Source organism: Calypte anna, chromosome 8 (genome assembly GCF_003957555.1).
Source record: "Calypte anna isolate BGI_N300 chromosome 8, bCalAnn1_v1.p, whole genome shotgun sequence".
In the NCBI taxonomy this organism is placed as follows: Eukaryota; Metazoa; Chordata; class Aves; order Apodiformes; family Trochilidae; genus Calypte; species Calypte anna.
Genome location: NC_044254.1, coordinates 11,471,857 through 11,491,634, shown reverse-complemented (window position 1 = coordinate 11,491,634; position 19,778 = coordinate 11,471,857). Strand labels below are relative to the sequence as shown.

The 19,778-nt window shown below is 39.9% G+C and overlaps 1 pseudogene; it reads left to right on the top strand.

The window, feature by feature from the left end:
• LOC103525981 overlaps nucleotides 1-19,778 on the top strand; it is a 62,497-nt pseudogene that overhangs the window by 1,474 nt on the left and 41,245 nt on the right.

Sequence of the window (19,778 nt, the reverse complement as noted above, 5' to 3'; positions counted from 1 at the left end):
TGTGAGTACCCTTCCCAACCAGTCTTTCATGATGCAATTTTATTGTGGGTCCATTCATTATCCTGGAGTTCCCATTATTTTACATAAACATACAAATCAAAGGTGCTTAGATTCTTTGTCTGTGACACTGGAGTTAATCAGTCACAAAAGTATCAAGGTAAGCTCTGAAATAAAATCACCCTTGTGATCTTTTCATCTTTATCCTATGACTACATACTGACTTCAGAGTAATTATCTAGGGCTTCCATTAACATAAGGGAGGATAGAATTTGAACTGTGGATTTTGGAGTATATTAAAGCATTTAAGTCAATAGGAGTTAATTTTATTTTGACCTTTTTTTTTTTTTAAATCCAGAAAAAATAAGTGCATAGATAGAACTTATAGTGCTTGTTTCATAGCACCCAAAGTCATTTGAGCTGCACATATTAAGTTGTCTTAACATCTCAGCATCATCAGCCAAAAGATTAAAAAAAAATTAAAAGCACAAAATGTTGATAACTGCTTTTACCATGTATTAATGTGCATACATGATTTAATGAAAATGTGGTGTGTGCCCAATGTATGAATTTAATATTTTAGTATCTGTTAACCTTAAGAATGCTTCATTTTACTGTCCCTTGCATAGTCCCTATATAATGGGTAAAAGAGCTTATGTTATTAAAAGTTCTTTTCTTTGTTTGTTTGTTTACTGTTTTGCTGTGTTTTCTTGTGGGGTTTTTTTGTTTGTTTGTGGGTTCTTTTGGAGGGGTGTTCTCTTTTTTGTTTGGAGAGGGTGTGTTGCTTGTTTGTTTTAAAACTTTTCACCAATTTAGTTGTCTTGGAGGTTTTTTACAAAACTAAGAAAATATGTAAATAGTGATTTTTAGAGAATCACTTCAGTTGTCTTGTGTCCATTGTTTCAAGATATGGTGAGTTGTATTTCAGACTGTCTGCAGAACCACCCATTTTTATTGGAGACTGAAAGAAATTGCTTCTGTGATTGGAAGAATAAGCTGGCTAGGAAATAAACAAGCAGAAAAACTCCTTTGTACTCTTAACCAGATAGCATGCTGCTTGCTATCATTTCATTATGGTAGAAGTACCACAGGAGGGTAGAGGGAGTAAGCTCAAGATTTGCCATTCTTGCATTTGTGGTCAAGTTATAAATACCATGATATGTAGTCAAACACAGTTTACTCTTCTCACAATTACTCTTCTACAAATTCATGGCTGATTTTTGTTGCAGCCTTATTGCATTAACTAATATTTGCAGCACAAAAAATCTACTCATCTATAAAGTACAGGAGAACTTTCTTCAATGAGGATGTATCTCCTGCTAGGCCATTTTCGGTATGATTTAGTTTTTACTTGTGTCTTTGTTACTTCTTATGCAGACAGAATTGCTGCATTGTGAGAAGCCATATTTGAGAGGACAGATATGTATGTTGCCTCTGCTGCTAGATAATCTTTCAAAAAGTGTTAAAGGCAGATAAATATGCAGTGTTAAGATGTTTGCAACTATCCAGTCATGTCAACTGGAAGGCAGCTCAGATAGATGTGCAAGTTATTTCCAAGTGATGAAATGCCTTTTGTAGCAGCTGAGAGTTGGAGTAGGAGATGCAACACCTTTCTCAGCCAGTTACAGGAGAGAGTGCAACAGCAGCCTAGGATAGTATTGGGGGTTTTTTATTATTTATTCTATCTTTTTTAATATGTTTCCACCTCACAGGTGCTTTGACTTTCAAATTTGTATAGGAAAAGTTCAGTAAGTTGGTTGAGTTTTAATGCAAAAGGGGAGATGGAAAGGAAGGCAGTTAAGTGGTCATTCATAAGCTTACCATTCTCTTTCTGATGCTCTGGGCTCACACAAACTGTTCTTGGTGAGGGGCACCCACTTTGATTAAAATCTCTTTTGGGAAAGATGGATTTGTACACTACAGAAGGCTATGCGGCATACAAAACTTATGATCAGTCTGGTAGGGTATTCAAAATAACATGCCAAATTCTGTGCATCCAAAATTTTCTCTTTCCTTACATGTGTAGTTATACTCTATTGTACCTGCCTCATGTCCAGTAGAAAGACAAGTCTACTAGCAATGGTAACACAAGCTGACTTACCTTAGACAATTGACAATTCTTATAAAGCAGCCCACCGTTGTGTTAGAAATGTGCTGTATAGCTGAACTTTTAATTAACAAAGTAATCTGCATCTTGTTGATTGTATGTTTATATAAACTGTTGATAAATTTAAGTCTTATGGTTTGATTTTAACAACTGTCATTGCTAGTAATATTAATATGCAGAGGGTCAGGCATCTTTATAGTCAATTATAATTTTCATTATGAAGACTGCTTTCAAATAGAGTAAGGTTAAGTCTAAAATGAATTGCTATTTTGGCCATAATACCTGATACAATATAAAGCTGTGTCCCAGAGAGTACATTAACTCATACTGGTTCAGATTGATCTATAAAATCGATACTTCACTGTCTTGCTAGTAAGGTAACTGTAATTTCTTTCCATATTTGCAAGACTTAAAAAGTGCTATAGAAATACAATGGTACACTTTTACATTGAACTACATGTATCCAAGAAACCTATACTTTGTATTATTGTAGAGAATTTAAGAATATGTAATTTGGTACTTTTCTAAAGCAGCACTCTTAAGAAATCTATCCCTTGTCAGAGTGGTGCACACAGTATCCTCTTCAGGCTTTGGAAGAACTTTGTACTGTTTGTACTCTTCATGCTTGCTTCTGTTAAGAACAGAACTGCCAATTAAAAGTTATTGCCTTTTTAGTTTTGGTTTTCTTCTGTTTTTTTTAGAGTCTGAGGGGTAAAATTGCCAATCTGTAAAGCATTTTCAAGGCCATGTGCTAAATGGCTAAATTGAGCACATCATTGTTTTTTGGAAGGCTTTATGAAATGAGAGAAACTTGATAAAGTCTTTTAGTGGTAAAAACTATTTGATTTATTAATGAAGTTTACCCATATAATTCTCTGAATGCTTTAGTCTTTAAAAAAAAATGTCTTATGACACAAGGTCCACAAAACACCAATTATAGACATCTCATAAGGCTTGTTCTTGCTCTCTTTAGTGAAAGTACTGCCCACCCCTTGATACGGTAGTTATATTCCCATTAGAAGAGAACTTTTTGTGGGTTTTGTTTCTTTGTGTGTTTTGATTTGGGCTTTTTTGTTTGTTTTTTTTTTTTTTTTAGGGACAGTAATAATGATATTCAGGGGATTTGGTCAAATTGAATGTTGTTTCCTAACAATATGTGCTAGTAATAGGAAAAAATTAATAGACTGTCTTTTGTGAAGTTTTTATGTAAGGCTTAGGGTAGCTAGAATTAATAACAATATAATGAGTTTAAAAGTCCTCAAACGATTCCCTCCTATTAAAGTATAAAATAAATTGAAAGCTTGTTTGGGAAGGGGCTTCAGGACAGGCAATTACTAAACAAAATAATCAAGTCTTTATACCACTTGTGCCTTACACAAGACACACAGTGAGTATTTTATTAGTAGTAATGATTTTCTTTATGGAAGATTATTCAAGAATGAGCAGTACCATCATACTAGGTACTGTAACTGGAAAAGCAGTCAGATACAGCTCTGAGCAACTTTGAGTTGAATAGAAAAAGCCTGGAATAAAAATCTCTCAGCAATATGATGTCATTTAACTTATAGCACGACTGACTTGCTGAAATTTGCATTTTTACTACATTTGCCAGTATGTTGTATTACTAATGTAGTACACTAATACTCATAGACACAGAATTCCTCCATACTCAATGGCAAACCATTAAAAACTCTTCTATCATCATTTCAGGGTGTTCCATGGGTAAGATTCATTCACAGATATTCAGCTGTAGCTTTATCTAAGTAAATAAATCTTACAAATAAGCTTTTACTGACTTTGCTGATTGCATTAAGACATTGCGTTATCTTTATTGCAGTCATACAAGATTGCTTCTATTGTTCCCATTTTTTTTCACAGATAGTGAGATTTGGAGAAAAACATTTCATTACATCAAATTATGTTGTTCTTTTTTCATTGAAATACTACATATAACTTGAATCTTAATTCCAAGTGGCAGTATCTTAACATTTCCTTCCATGATGTATTCCCAATCCAGTTACCTCCCTGTTATTATTGTTAATCCTAGAGTTGCTCATATTTATTCTGAAAGTTAGCTGTGATCAAAAAAGACCCAGTCCTGTTGAGGCTGGAATCAAACGAGATACTTCTTTTCAGTTCATTGGCAGCAGCAGGCCTTTACTTGTCATTCACCTTTGCTGCCAGTTTTTTTAAACTCATGGCTTTTGTTTCTTCATGGCTTCAGTTCTTGAGGAAATTTATGGAACAGTGGTCCTGATACTAAGACCTATGGCGCTCCACCCTATTAATCTTCTCCTGTAATAAGAATTGGCTGTTTATTTCTTCCTTTTGTTTTACATCTCAATCGTTTGTTGTTTTTTTTAACTCTGTCAGGACTTTGTCTCTCACCCATGGTCATCAAGTTCACTTTATAGCTTTTTGTGATGAACAAAATGCCATGCCAATCTTCCTGTCTCAATTCATCTACAATTTCAGTAGATCTGACCTTGGAAAGTTGTACTTGAACTTGGATGCCCTCCAGGTATTTAACTGCTCCCTCACAAAATGTGTCCCTATTCCAGGCAGCTGTGTGTTTCTATATAGTGGAACAACTCAGTATCTTCTCCTAACCTGATTGTACCTGCTGAGCTCCTACCTTCTTTACTTTCTTGTAACTTCACCTACTTCCAGTCTGGTAGTGTTTTATTCTTTAAAAAATACTGAATGTGGTAAAATGTTGTTTTACAGGGTACTATTAAATGCATCTCTATCAAAATGCTGAGACAATTTTTGCTTAGATCAGTACACAGTACAGAATTTTTTTTTTTTTTTTTTATTTTTTTTTTTTGAGGGAAATTGCTGTTTTGTCTCTATTATTCTTGTATACCTACACATCTATAAGGCCAGCTTTTTATATTTTTAGCTGAGAATTTTGACTTATGAACTTTAAGATACCATCCTTTCTTGTGCTGGATTCTTTTTGGTTATCGCACTGTTGGAGATGCAATATGGATTAATTTAAAATGTTCATCACGAAGTCTGAGCTATAAAAAAAAAATAAGGTTTCTATCACTGTTTTATAATTAAAGCCTTTATCAGTATAAACAGTGGCAATTTGTATATGCTTTTAAATTTGGTGCTGCCATTAATACTTTTAAGTGTTAGAAGCTGAACAGCCTGTTAGTGGTGCAAATTATTTGTTACCAGTTTGAAATGAACACAGCAGCAAGCTCCACTGTATTTAACTTCTGTCTTTCACCATGTTTCTCAAAAGATACCGAAGTTTGTGAGGGGGAAAAAAGAAAACTGATTTTTATCTCTCAATCTTCATGTAGGAGATTTTAGTCATACCTTTTTTCTTTGCTGGAGCTGCCTTGCATAGTTTTGGCAGCATTGAAAGGTGATGTCACATGCTGCTGTAACCTAAATTGCAGTAGTTCCTCCTGCCTCCACATGAGGAAGAGTTGAAGTACAGATTCCTAAACTTTCATAAGTTCTTTTAATGTGTATGCCAACTACCTCTAGCACAGAGAGTGATACAAAATCGTCGTTAGGGAAGGAGAGGGGAGAGAAAGGGGAAAACCATCTTGATAACTGTAAGTTCTGCTCCCCAGGCTTAATGCCTAAATGGAAGTGCCTTGCTAGGGCTTCAAGAAATGTTCTTTGTTTGGAAAACCTTGAGAAAATATATATTAAATTCTTAGACGATGTGGAAAAAAAACCAACACAAAACCAACAAAATTTGAGCAGAAGAATTCTTTATTGTTCACTTTTAGTTTGCACCGTGTATATGCTGCTGTTCTTTGAACTCATTAATACAATTAGTAGGGGGACACTGCAAGTGACCTTGCAGAGTCACATGATGTTGCAGGAGTAGGTTCTTGTCATTATTCACAACTGCAATTATTCTGCTGGTAGTCTGATAGGTGTAAAGGGCACTGTTCTAATGTCAAAAATCAGTAAGGATGATTCATCTTGAATTAGGTTCTTACAATGATGAGTTATTATAAATATATTTTCGTCTTGTAAGCTGGAAGCCACTGTAAATTACAGATCTCTTTATATTTTTTCTATAATATTGACAACATTCTAAGTGGTTTTGAATTATTGGTGTCATGGTCAAATATACTTTTTAAAATTGCTATCCCTCTACTTAATTGTATGCTCATTGTGGTTAATTGTAAGTAATTTACATACTTTTAAGTCAATCTTTCACAGCAGGAATGATTATGATAATATCCCTCTTAATTAGAGACTAGGATCTTTATTTTTTTAGTTTGATAATTCTTTTTTGTGGAAGTTGTTCGGAGTAGGAAAAAATTGTCATAGGTCTCATTTATGGTGAAGTGTTTCCAATTATTTAATGTGCGTAATCTATTAATGTACTCTTTACCAGGTCGAGTAGTTTAGAGATGTGGATGAAAATAGCATTAATATTTTTATCCACTCTATTTATTTATTCTACATAGTATATATTCTTGCTAGCCATGAAGTTTTATCAAGGAGTATTAAAGTATTGGAAGTAATTTCAACTGAGTTAACAAAGGGAATAGAATTAAAATAATTTAAAACTGGTTCACACCAGCAATTCTTCGTGCACTATTAACTGCTAAGATCTAGTCACAAAACATTATTCTGAGGAGAAAAGGTTTAGTGAACCCTAGAAATTGGATTTCATTTATGCCAGAAAATCTGCCTTTTCACTGCTTGAGATTTCTATGGAAGGAAGCCACAGTCTTTTACCAAATGGTTTCTAAGGTAACATCTTATAGCAGAGCATCTGAAACCAAGTTGGTTGTTAATGAGAAATAGTTCTCATGGTGGTGGGAAAGTGTGGAGTGAAAGAAAAGGGTTCAGGATTTGGCAGACTCTCTGTAAAGGCATTTAAATAAATGTGTACTGCTGCTCTACTTATGAAATTTCTACATGGATCACACATTCATAATTGCCTTTCAAATGTATAGGTCACTTTCCAGAGTTGTGTTTCCCTATAGATTTAATTGAGTTCTGCAGGATAAAAACACTTGTATACAACAGCCAAATAAGTTAAATAGCCAGCACTTTTCAGTGGAAAACTATGTACTCCTATAGAAAAATATTTGCATTTTGGGTGTGATAGTGCATTTTTTGCTGCCAGAAATACATTATTAGCAAATTGTTGTCCTGTAAGAGACATAGCATTCTGCTGATGCTAGACTCTGCCTGCAGACTTCGTGGGTTTGTTGTGAGACACATTTTGAGAAGTTGCTTCTATATGTCCTTTTCTCGAGTTCTGACTCAGTAAATGTACATCAGTGATCAGAGATGTACTGTCATTTTGCAGTAGATGACCTGAATGTCTTTTACAGTCATAGGGATGGAGGGAATCCGTCCTTTTTGGGATGGAGGGAATAGAGTGCTTCTGTCAACAGTGGCTCATTGCCATTTCTTCCTTCCTCTCGGGAAAACTAGCAATTCTGGCTTCCCTTTCCCTTGATGCATAATAAACATGTAATGGTTCTCGCCTACTGCCAGCATTGCAGCAAGGCTCTATTCCTCTACTTTTTCTTGGTGCTTGTGTAGTGTTTTCTCAGTAGAACTGCAGAGTTTAAAGTCATGCTTGCATGCTTTTCTTCTTCATATTACTGACTTCTGTGAGCTTATTCTGACTGAGTCACACAGGAGAAAAATCATCTCAGAGCAACCCCTTTGCAGTAAACCATATTTAGCAAGAAAAGGAGAAACATTACCAAAGTAAAATTTATATTAAAAGAAAAGTCATCTCCGTAATCCAGATAGCTTTTAGAAAGGCAAGAGAAACTTTGTAATGTGATCTCTAGACTTCACATAGACTGTGTCTTGTAATGTGTCACTAGCATAGTGATATTAAGAATGTGAAAATAACCACATCCATATAGTACACCTGTCATGGCATAAATGTGTGTAAATGCAACAAACACCTCTATCAAGAATTCTCTGCTGAATCTTTTTGTACCAGTGTGCTGTTACAGTATGGAAGTACCTTCTTAGTGCCACGCTAAGAGAGTAGTCCTTGCTGTCCCAAGAGGTTTGCAGAAGGAAATTAGTGCCCATACTTCAACTAGTTCCCATTGCACCATGTTGGTACACAACAACCTCAACAGCCTTAATCTGACTACTGCTATAAAATACAATAAAAAATGTTTCTATAAATGCATTAGCTACAGAAGGAGGGCTAAGGAGAATCTCCATCTGTTATTGGACGTGAGGGAGGAACACAGTGACAAAGGACGAAGAAAAGGCTAAGGCACTTAATGCCGTCTTTGTCTCAGTCTTTAGTGTTAAGGCCAGTTGATCTCTGTGTACTCAGCCCCTGAGCTGCAAGACAGGGACAGGGAACAGAATGGAGCACCCATAATCCAAGGGGAAAGGGTTAATTACCTGCTACACCACTTAGACACACACAAGTCTATGGTGCTGGATGAGATCCCCCCAAGGGTACAGAGGAAGTTGGTAGTTCTCACCAAGGCACTTTCCCTCATTTACTAGCAGTCTTGGTTAACCAGGGGATCCTGGTTGGCTGGAGGTTAGCAACTGTGATGCTCATCTTCAGGAAGGGCCTAAAGGAGGATATAGGATCTGCAGGCCTTTCTGCCTGACCTTGGAGCTGGAGGTTATATTATGGACCAGATCATCTTGAGTGCCATTACGCAACACATACAGGACAATAAGGTGTTCAGACCCAGTCAGCATGGGTTAATTAAAGGCAGATGCTGCTTGACAAACCTGATCTCCTTCTATGGCAAGGTGATTCACTTAGTGGATGAGGGAAAGGCTGTGGATATTGTGTACCTGGACTTTACTAAAGGCTTTGACACCATTTCTCTCAGAATTCTCCTGGAGAAACTGTCTGCTTGTGGCATGGATGGGTTTATCCTTTGCTTGTAAAAAACTAGCTGCATGGCTGGACCCAAAGAATCCTGGTGAATGGAGTTAAATCCACTTGGTGGTCAGTCACAAGTGGTGTTCCATAAGGATCAGTGTTGGGGACAGTTCTCTCTACTGTCTTTATCAATGATCTGGTCAAGTGGATCAAATGCACCATCAGTAAGTTTTCAGATGACACTAACTCGGGAGTGTTGATCTGCTTGAGGGTAGGAAGGTGCACAGGAGGAGCAAGGAAGTAATACAGTAAGCAAGGACAGTAAGTAAGGGGTTGCCTACCCCTGCGCTGTTCCATAGAAGAGTGTGTCATTTTGTGAATAGATTAGCAATAAACCTTTAAATGTGTTGTGTGTTTATTTGCAGTATGTATATATTTTATGTTTTATCATCAAATTTACTCACAAGGTAATCAGTGAAATCAAAATGTATTCATACAAAACCCCTTAATATATTCATAAGTTGCATTATGTATCCATAATGCTGAAATTATAAAAATAAAATGAATAAAGCAAGCTATTTCAAGCCTGATATGGTATACCATACCATATGCGCAATGGGTATGGAAACATTGATTAAAGGATATTTGAAATTTTGGTTTTGAGAGTTCTCAAATGATTACTTGTAGATTTAAAAATCAGCAAGGGTGTGGACATTTTTATAGGTGTTTTGCCTGTCAGTTGTTTTAATTTAGTAGTGAGGACTGATGGCAGAAAAAAATCAGTCAGTGGTATGATCTCTAAATATCCTGGTTGAGCTTTCACTAACCGGGACTGTTCTAATGTAAGTGATTCTGTTGATTTCAAAGTAGCCAAAGTTATTTGTATCACAGAACGTTTCTTATACTCAGATAAATAATACTTTAACATTTCAAACAGAACACGAAGACACTTCTTCACAAAGGGAGGGAGAAAGCAGGAAGAGAAGTAGGTCCTTGATTCTCTTTTGAAAAACTGTTGGTGCTTTGGATTTCTGTGCAGTTCTACAGCTTCCGTGAAGAAGGACAGAAAGCTTAATGAGGCTGAGAGTCAGCTGAGGTGGTGCATGAAACTGTGTGTGTGTAGCATTTTGCTTTGTTAGCTGTTTTTCATTCTGGTGTAAGGTTTTTTTTGTGGGGGAGGAGTTGTAGGAGTGTTCCTGACTTTGTCTTTTGTGGGAGCGGGAAGGGAGTGGAAAGGGGGGGAGTTGTGTGAGAGTTTTGTTTTTTTGTTTTTGGTTGGTTGTTTGGGTTTGTTTTTTTCCCCGTAGCAAGTGCATTGTGGACAGGATTCTGCCTTCCTGATAGTCTTTGTAACTTTTTATGGATTGCCAGAGAATGTTTCTCATCCCAGTTTTGAAAGTTGCGTTCTTCAGGATATCAAGAAAGTGATGAGTAATCGTGACAAAAAGAACAATGTCACTAATTAAGCCTAGGTTTCAATGTATTTGTGTTGTTTGACCTCTCCATATTTCCACTGGAGTTCTTGTCCCTCCCAACCACCGATTTTCTCAAAATCTGTAGGAACGTAATTATTTTGAACATCTTCAGCTCTGTCAAATTTGGGCTAGTTCAGTTAGTGAGAGAACAGTGCTATTCTGCTAGAAGAACAAGTTAAAATATTAACTAAAAATAGGAAGCATTTCCAGGCTTACTTATATTTTACTTCACTTGTTAAAAGGAATTCCTATATTTTCATTCTAGATTACCTGATAAAAAAATTTCTAAAATAATAAGTATTTTTAGATACTGTAAGAAGATGGAATGGGTCCTATTTCATATTAATCATAAATTATATATTTTATTCTGTCTTTAAATGTACATGTACAGTGTGAATTACATCTCTGTGAACAAAGGGTAGTCCCCAATATATAAGAATTTTAATGTGTTCAAGTAATATAAAGTCCAGATTTAATATGTTAGAAAAATAGAAATTTAAGTTGTTTCACCTTCTTTTGTCACCCTTCTTCATTTATGAATTATAACATATTTAATGTTTACTCATGAATAAACACAAGAAAACTGATTTGTAAAGTCTAAAAGCTGTAATGTTAGTAACATAATTAACTTAGAAACCTGTTGTTCATTATTAAGGTGTCTTGCAAAGTGGTAATAATGCATCAGGGCTATAGTGGTTCATCTTCAGAAATTGAAATAATTCCCCCCTGACTGATCTTGGTCTCTATTTCCTCTGGAACAAGCATACATGCCATCACTGAATGAGGAGCAATAACAAAATTATTCTGATTTTTCCTTCTTTTCCCACTGTCCCTTTAAGTTTAAAGGGTTAAATAAAAAAAAAAAAAAAGTTTGTCCTAAATGTTCCTACTGAAATCCATTATGCATAAAAGGAGTCTGAGTCGATTTGCAAGACCTCTAAATGAACTCCATTCTTTCTGTGCTTAGAAATGTCCAGCCAGCCAGAAACAGAAACAATAGTTACAACCTCATTTATTTGGCACCATTGCCAGCTTATGAAAAGTGAATAGATTGTTGTGAAAAACTATAGTAATTTTTCAGTGCTAGTTATGTAATTATTTCATAAAAGTCCTTTAGGATCTGAAGAAGATAATTTTATTTATGTTCTTTGCCCATAGTTGCAACGTAGAATTGTTGCATTCACTTAAAATACTTAAACATTCATGAAGATTTTGGAATAGCTAATTTGAAAATATGTGTTGGTCTAGCTTGACTTATTTTGGTGTAAGACAAGTTATAGGGACATTGTTTCTAGATTACTCTTATTAAACCATTTAAGTATAATCATTAGCTATGGAGAAAAGAATTTTTGTCTTTTATGACGTTAAAACTTTGTTTATATTTGGAAAATAAAATATTTGCAATGCACATTTCACAATTGTAGGAATGCAGTATTATAATTTCATGACTCAAATCCATGAATATAAATCAGGAATTCAACTCTTGATATTTTGTAGGTCATGAACATGAAGTGAGGATTATTCCAATGTGATCAGAACAACATTATGATCCTGAGATCTGCATGTGTATCAGACCCTATTAAATCTTAAACTACGTGAATGTTGAGCAATATTACAGAGATATCATTTGCTTTCTTTCTAAGACTGGGAATTTATAAGCATTTAGGAGAACCTGACCTATATGCGAGTGTAGAACAAAAGTTCTTGTTCTTGCATGTTTTGTTACGAGGTGCAAGAAGGCCGTGCATGCTCCCATGGACATTCTGTCTCCTGTTCAGGGATGGGAGGTTGTAAGGATGAGTCTAAGGTAACTGTGTGTTTTCATTTGCTTCCTTTTTCTGACAATCTGGTTGGCCATATAAGTTTTTTTAAATTCATGTAGAAATAACTATTTTTGGAGGGAAAGAGAAAGTTAACAGCAGATACCAATTTCACTTGTATTACTCTTTGTTCTGGAGTCCTTTTTTTATTTAGTTTCAGCAGTGGCTGAAGACCCAGTTCCTGGTGACTGCCAGATTGCATAGGGCCCTTCTGAACTTAAATGATGTAGCCTTTCCATGACAGATACTTTTTATAGCACTAGGGCCTTTATGTACTAGTCATCATCTTGGAAAGTGGCTTTGGTAGCTGACTAGAACTGACTGACCATTTCCTCCAACAAACTGTAGAAAATACTGTTTGTGGGAAGTGTGTGAGTGAGGGGGCATGGGTGAGGGGCTCATGGCAGGAAAAACAGGAACAGGAAAGAGTAAGTAGAAACATCATCCTCCTGGCCCTCAGCCAGTCTTTATCTGACAGTCCTCCTGCTGGTTGCTTTTCCTGCTGAGTCTCCTTCTTCCGTCCCCTTGATATGCAATATACACATCCAGTGCACACCTACTCAGAGTTACAGTACTACTTTATTGGGGGGAAGAGGGGGTGCAATGAAGGGAGGGGATATGATGTTTACAGTTGGACAGGGTGATCTTAGAGGTCCTTTCCAACTTGACAATTCTGTGATGCTTTTTTCCATGAAATTCCCTGTATGGCCATTCTGTAACTCTTGTGTAGGAGTCCACTGTTTTGGTTACTGTTGAGCCTAACATTGTATTAATAGCACCTGTAGTATATCTCAGTATGGAACTGTACAATGCAATAATGACTTGAAGCTACCAGGAGTTCAAGAAAATAAAGCTTTCAAGATGTGCTTTCTGCAAAGTAAATTGATTTTTAAGTTATATTTTATGTCTTGTTTGTATTTTCTTCAGTAAATATTGTGCTTCTAAGTGGAAACTGTGCCATATACTAATTTTTCATTAAGTATATGTTTTCTCTTTGTCTTCAGCCTGACTTCTGAAATCACTTCTTTACAATTAAATGCTGTTTATACTTGACTTCGGTGGATTTATTTATTATCAGTTTCAGCATTCTAGTACTCCATGTCTTTTCCTTGCCTAGAGATCTGTCGGTTCTCATTTCTTTACTCTTAGGAAAATGGAAGGTTCTGTGAAAAAAAAAAAAAAGGAAAACAAAAATTAAAAAAAAAAATTAAGATATGTCTTGTAATTCACTGATAACTTTCCCTTCTGGTTTTGTTTGTTTAGGTACTTCCCATCAGGCTGACTATTCCCATGATACTGTGGTCTATGCATTACAAAAATGTGGCATTTGTCATATTGACACAGCAAAATGATATTCTGTGAATTTGTTCTCCAAAAAGCCCTCAAAGAGAGTGGTGTTAAGCAGGAGGACCTCTGGATAACCACCAAACTGTGGCATAGTGATTATGGCTATGAAAACGCAAAAAAAGCCTGTTTGGACTTGTGTGAAAGACTTTGTGTTGAGTATCTTGGTATGAATCTATATATATAACTCATTTTTGTGCCTTCCATGTGAGTATTTGCAAAGAGGAATGAATAAATTCTTGAAATAAAGATGTAATATAGGTGGCTCACAGAAACCTAATTCTGCATCATGCAGAGTTCTTGTTCTGTTTGTTCTCCAGGAAATTCACATGTATATAAAAATTGAAAGCACATACATTTCCTTGTTTCAGCTGCTTTTGAAGAGATCATGATACAAAATTATAGAATGGCTAGGGTAGGAAGGGACCTTAAAGATCATCTTGTTCCAACACTCCTGCATGGGCAGGGACACCTCCTTGCTCAAGGCCCCACCCAACCTGGCCTTGAACACTTCCAGGGAGAGGGCATCCACAACTTTTCTGGGCAACCTGTTCCCAGTGCCCTACCACCCTCATAGGAAAGAATTGCCTCTTAATACCTAATCTGAATCTCCCCTCTTTCAACTTTTAAGCCATTGCTGCTTCTCTTCTTGCTACGCACCTGTGCAAAAAAACCTACCCCAGCTTTTCTGTAGCACCCCCTTCAGGTACTGGAAAGCTGCTATGAGGTCACCTTGGAACCTCCTCTCCAGGCTTAATAATCCCAAACTTCCTTAGCCTGTCTTCATAGAGGAGCTGCTCCAGCCCTCTTACCGTTTTTGTGTCTCTCTTCTGGACATGCTCAAGAAACTCTGTGTCCTTTCTCTGGGGACTCTGGCATTGGAGACACAACTCCAGGAGGGGTTTCACAAGAGCAAAGTAGAGGGGGAGAATCACCTCTCTTGACCAGCTGGTTTTATAAAGGTATATTTCGTTGTTAAATTGATTCGAAGAACCACTATATGAATTCTGTATATTTTGATAAAGCAGACAAAATTAGGAAACAAGAATCCATAAATTCTACTATAATTTAATGGCAACAGGGTGATAAAAGCACCTAATTTCTTCTGTAGTCTGTTAAATCTCAAGGAATGGGAGTCTTTTCTAGAACTTATTATGTAGGTCTATTAACTTCTTAAAATTCTGAATAACGGCCTTTTGTTTGGTCTGTCTCATACTTTGGGAAAAATGTTAGAAGTGTCTGCAAGACATTAGAAGACTAACTGAAGCACTGATTTAGACTTACTGACTTTTAAACTTATCCTGATCATAAACTTCTCATAGTCAAAGATGCAATATTGTTAGTCCCTTATTAGACAGGCAATGTGCTGCAATAATGATGGAAATTGCTTTTTTTGCAATGAGTCGTAGGAAAGGAGGAGGTACTTGATAAAAATAAGCATGATAATTTTTTAAATACTTTTGCTACTTCTGTATCTGAAGCAATTAAAAGAAAATGGAAGTAACAGAAGATGAATTTAAAATTATAATCTGAAATAATTACACTGATGGAGATAGTGTTTGTGATAATAATCGAGTAATATTTGACTTACCCATCAGACATTAGTTTTTAGTCTCCTGAAAATCCTCTTTTTGCCTCTCATTACCTTGTCCCCCACTTACCAATAAATTAACTTTAGTGAGGAAGCAAACAGTTTTTGTGAAATACAGATGTAGAATGTCATCTGATATTAATGATAGTGTACTGTGTACTGTGTATACTGGCCTTATTGCTTGAGTACTTTGCAAGATAAAGGGGAAAAATAATCTGTTAAAAACTGAGATATTTGCATGCACATCTTTGGCTCCATTCTTTCTGGAAATGTATCTTTTAACTTCCTGGATAATACAAAAATACACGCAAAATTAATTAAAATATCTTTTTGCTTGTCCCATGGAAGTACAGATTGCTGCAAGAAGACTTTCATAAGTGTTGCATGCTCTGACTTTCTCTAAATTAAGAAAAAAAATGTTTCCTCCTCTCTTCTTTCTGCTTGTTATTGTTTTGTGTTTGCTTTCTTTTTCCTTCTGCTTGCTATAGCACTGGTGCTGAATGTTGATGAGAGGAAAACTTGACTCGCTTCCAGGAAATCAGTTTCAGTTATTTCTTTTGTATTTTAGTATTTTAATTTACTTTTATTTTCTTAGGTGGTAGGCTGATTGAGGTTGTTTCTCACACAAATACTTGATTTACATACTGCTGATAAGCAGAAATACATTGAACAATGAAAAAATAGATGAGAGTAAGAAATGCATGAGTAATGTCACTATGTGAGTGAATCCTTGGACTGAAGTAAGCAGAAATTCTGTTGTTCAGATACATTCAGCTCTGAGACTTCTATTCATATTATTAAAAGCAATTAAGGTGTACTATAACTCCCTGTGCAGTTTGCCTCCATGCCAGATTTTTTTTCCTTGTGGTTTTCATACCATCATCTGTCTTCCCTCCTTCCTTGCCTTTCTTCCACTGATGTGGAGGTGTCTGAATTACTTATTAAGCCCTTCCTGAATCAACTTTTTGTCTGACATAGAGGCCTAAATCACTGCTGACTTCAGCTTGCTTTAACTTGGAGATTTGTAAACTGTGATGCCTTAGGAAATACTTCATATGCAATGCACTGGTCTGTAAGTGGACATGATGCAAGGATGAAATGGCAAGTGAAACAACAGTTTTGGCTGCTAGAGTTGTAATCTCTTTTGGATCAACCCCACAAATTATGTTTGTTAAACACAGTGTGATCCACATTTGTGTGAAAGAGACACAGTTGAGTTCTATGTCCAGTGTTATATATGCTGATGAAGTAGACCCTTAGAGAAGGTACAATAGCTGGTGTGTTTCATGGGGTTCATAGAAAGCAGCATGCTTTAGGGAATCCTGCAACTCCTATTGGAAAGCACTGTCAAAAACGCTGACATGATTCAAAAACTTTTTATTGAGAGAGATGTAAGTAAAGCAGCGTGCTGCAGCACGCTGGGCGGCCGGGGGGGCCGCAGCCCCACCACCGGCTCGCACCTTCAATAAGGTGAAGCCGGCCCTTTATACTTTTCACAAAGCCCTTCCCCTCAGTCTCCCATCAGTTCATCATTGGTTCCCAAACCGCGGGCTCTCCCACCACTGGTTCGTGCTTCGCGGGCTTCTCTCTGTTGTCGATGGGAACGGTTTCACATTTCGCGGGCTTCGCTCTGCTGCTGAGGGGAATGGTTTCATGTTACGTCCGTTTCGCGGGCCCCTGCAGTCGGCCACTCCTCCTGTTTGTCTGGCTTTTGTTCCTTAAACATACACTTACAAATACACCCCAAAACAACAGGATACAACAAACTGTCTCAACAAACTGACCAAACAAACACTACCAAACTGAAAGATACACTCAACAAAACAATAACCTACAATTTTAAACCCTTATTTTTCACAATCCCCCCTTTCAATTTTTATTGTTTTGTTGCAAGAATGTCAGGACAACCCCAATACGCACAGTAATAATGTCCAGGATAGTAGCAATAAGGCCTACCGCATACGCAACAGGGCACCAATAGGATTCTACCTTTATTACAACCTCCATCCTGTGATTCCCCACCACATGTACTCTTCTGCCTCTCCGCCGGCCGTTCTTTGGCAAGGAACGCCGGGGAATGCCATCTTCTCGGCAGCAAGCAGCACTCTTCAAGGGACACAGGTCAATTTACCCGGCTCCTGGGGTCAGCTTAATTTGCGTCTTATCCTGGACACGATTAGGTGCAATCCACAAAACAATTTAACAGAGTAATCACAAAAGAAAGATCCACAATCAGAACCAAGGGATTTACAAAGTTCTATAACAGATTGCTCATAATATTGGAGGCAATTCTTAAAAACAGAAAAAGCAAACTCTTAACAAATCTACAACCAAAAATTTTAGGAAGGCTTAAGAAATTAAGGCAGATTTCTTGTGTTCCGGGGAGATATACAGGGCTCCAACAACCCTTGAATTAACAGCCTCCAATCCTCCCTTCCCGAGAAAGGGGGCACCGTTTAACTCGCCCTTTAAGTCGACAATCAAGGAACGCGCATAACAAAACCTCAGTTACGGTTTGTTTTTTTTGTTTGTTTTTTCTCTGCCGCGACCAACAGCTGTGTCTGCAATCTTTCTAGTCATTCGGCAGGGTTTTTTTTTTTTTTCTTTTGGCCCTCGTTTAGGCACCGGCCGAGGCAGGACGCCGGCCCCGGGGCAGTCCCCAGGACCACTCCTCGGCGGAACCGCGTGCCAACCCCAGCGACGGGCGCGCCGCCACCGCTGCTGCTGCACTCGTTTAGGCACCGGCCGAGCCCGGGCGCAGGCCCTGAACAATCCCCAGGGCCACTCCTCGGCAGAACCGCGTGCCGACCCCGGCAACAGCCGCGCCGCTGCCGCAGCACTCGTTTAGGCACCGGCCGAGGCGGGGCGCCGGCCCGGGGCAGTCCCCAGGACCACTCCGGCGGAACCGTGTGCCGACCCCGGCGACAGCCGAGCCGCCACCGCTGCCGCCTAACTTCTGTTCCTGGGGAAATCCCCCAGCACCCCAACACGAGCCCCAATGGGCCATCAGGGGAAACATCCCAAACATGGGCCCACTCTCCTCTTGGCCTATCCTCCAAGGTACCTTCTTTCATACAATTCAAACGCTTCCCTCCGTTCGTGGCTCAGTCCCTCGCGGGCTCTGAGAACCGCACTACAAGGAGGTCCGCACTCGCTTCGCCCTTCAGGACGTCTCATTCACTCAAATCTCAATCAGGCGCACCTTGGGAACCGGTCCCCCCCCAACTGGAGGAGCCAAACCCTCCCCGGCTGGAGAAAAATAAACCTCCCAAGCCGAGGGAAAACCGTCCCCGGACCGTCCCCGGCCGAGCACAGGCCGGAGGAAACCATCCCCGGCTGAGCACCGGCCGGAGGAAACCATCCCCGGCCGAGCACTGGCCGGAGGAAACCGTCCCCGGCTGGAAGAAAATATTTCTCCCAGACCAAGGGAATACCGTCCCCGGCCGGAGAAGCCGGAGGCATCCGTCCCTGGCCTGAGGAGCCCCAGACCGAGGGAATACCGTCCCCGGCTGGAAGAGCCGAAGGAATCCGTCCCCGGCTGGAAGAAAATGTTTCTCCCAGACCGAGGAAGTACCGTCCCCGGCCGGACACTGGCCAGAGAAACCATCCCCAGCCAGACACCGGCCGGAGGAAACCGTCCCCAGCCTGAGGAACCCCAGACCGAGGGAAAACCATCCCCGGCCGGACACCGGCCGGAGGCATCCCCAGCCAGACACTGGCCGGAGGAAACCATCCCCGGCTGAGCACCGGCTGGAGGCATCCCCGGCCGAACACTGGCCGGAGGAAACCGTCCCCGGCCGAGCACAGGCCGGAGGAAACCATCCCCGTCCGAGCACTGGCCGGAGGAAACCGTCCCCGGCTGGAAGAAAATATTTCTCCCAGACCAAGGGAATACCGTCCCCGGCCGGAGAAGCCGGAGGCATCCGTCCCTGGCCTGAGGAGCCCCAGACCGAGGGAATACCGTCCCCGGCTGGAAGAGCCGAAGGAATCCGTCCCTGGCTGGAAGAAAATGTTTCTCCCAGACCGAGGAAATACCGTCCCCGGCCGGACACTGGCCAGAGAAACCATCCCCAGCCGGACACCGGCCGGAGGAAACCGTCCCCAGCCTGAGGAACCCCAGACCGAGGGAAAACCATCCCCGGCCGGACACCGGCCGGAGGCATCCCCAGCCAGACACTGGCCGGAGGAAACCATCCCCGGCTGAGCACCGGCCGGAGGCATCCCCGGCCGAACACTGGCCGGAGGAAACCGTCCCCGGCCGAACACCAGCCGGAGGAAACCGACCCCGGCCTGAGGAACCCCAGACCGAGGGAAAACCATCCCCGGCCGGACACCGGCCGGAGGAAACCGTCCCCGGCCGAGCACCGGCCGGAGGCATCCCCGGCCAGAGAAACCATCCCCGGTCGGAGGAAACCGTCCCTGGCCTGAGAAACCCCAGACCGAGGGAAAACCATCCCCGGCCGGAGGCATCCCCAGCCAGACACTGGCCGGAGGAAACCATCCCCAGCCGACCACCGGCTGGAGGAAACCATCCCCGGCCGACCACCGGCTGGAGGAAACCATCCCCGGCCAAACACCGGCCGGAGGAAACCGTCTCCGGCCTGAGCACCGGCCGGAGGCATCC